Here is a 1,397-nt window from a genome sequence, read left to right as displayed (position 1 = left end):
CAATGTCTGCAGTAGCAGAGGTCTTCGGGGTGATTTGCAGCATTTATTTAGGATTTTCGTTAAAAAATAATTATATATTAATTAGCATTTGAATAAATGCATTCTCTATTTAATTCCATCTGTATATAACTTTCTTAGATTTGTTTAGAGGCGGATTCCTGGTTGTTTGAGGCAGTTTATTATACAATATACACTGTTGGTAAGTATGGCTTCTCATAGTTTCAGTAAGTCTTATTTGTGGTGCTACAATGTTTCTACTGTTCCTGGTATTATATGCATGGAAGTCTTCATGAATCAAAAATTCTTCTGAGTTTTCCTTGACGTAAATGAAATTGGAATAAATGAAGAGAGATGGAAGGGTTAGTATACCCAAATTAGGGAAATGTTGCCTGCATGAATCTCTCTTTGTTAGTCCTAGGATAGCTGTTCTAAGAGCCTTTTTTTGACAAAGGAACACTGTTTTTGAATGAACGGAATTACCCCATAGACGCACACCATAACTCAATGGTGTAACTCAATAAAACGTCCAATTCGTTTGGAATATACTATTGCTATTTTTTTTTGTTTTTTAGTAATACATTTACCAGAATTCCTAGCTAACCTAGGTATTATTAGGGTGTAACATTTTTTTTAACTGTGGCCGATTCATATTCTACAAGAAACTTGTATTATGAATTAAATACAAAGAAGAAGGGATATGAAAGTGACAATATCAAAATTAACTTTAACAATATAACATAAGACGATAACGCTCATGTCAAAAGAAGAAAATCTGTCACTTTCTCTCGCAATTGTTACATGAACATAAACTGTTCTAAGGATCGTCAGATTAAACAAGTTTATCCACACTACAGTTGAATATGTGTTGGTTTCAACACGAAACTGCAGTGAGTGCTGTATAAAGATAGGGGCACACACATCGTCATCGGACGGACGGCACGCATCGGACGATTAGATTTGATGCATTGTTTTCAATTGGAGTGCGCATAGCTAAACGATGCGGATAGGTATGCGCACTCCAATATTGAAAACAATGCATCAAATCTAATCATCCGATCCGTCGGATGCGTGCCGTCCGTCCGATGACGATCTGTGTGCGCCTACCTTAAAGGTTTAATAAAAGTGGATTTGACAGAAATAAAACAGTGTTTTTTCAATGTTTAAGGAGATTGGGTTGTTCATGGAAACGATTTACTTCAATATAAAAAAACTGGGCTACCTATTTTTTCAAATATTTTTCCGAAGCTCGAGAGTGCAAATCTTTGTTTGACCAGAAATGTTAATAAAATTTAAATCCTTTTTAGAATTAATCCAATTTTTGAAAGAATAAACTGGAGTAGCTGGCAATAAAAATTGTCTGAATTGGAAACTTTTTAATATGTAATTACCAAGCTAAT

Source organism: Nilaparvata lugens, chromosome 3 (genome assembly GCF_014356525.2).
Source record: "Nilaparvata lugens isolate BPH chromosome 3, ASM1435652v1, whole genome shotgun sequence".
NCBI classification, from domain to species: Eukaryota; Metazoa; Arthropoda; class Insecta; order Hemiptera; family Delphacidae; genus Nilaparvata; species Nilaparvata lugens.
The sequence above is the reverse complement of the archived record's forward strand: the minus strand, read 5'-3'. Positions refer to the sequence as shown.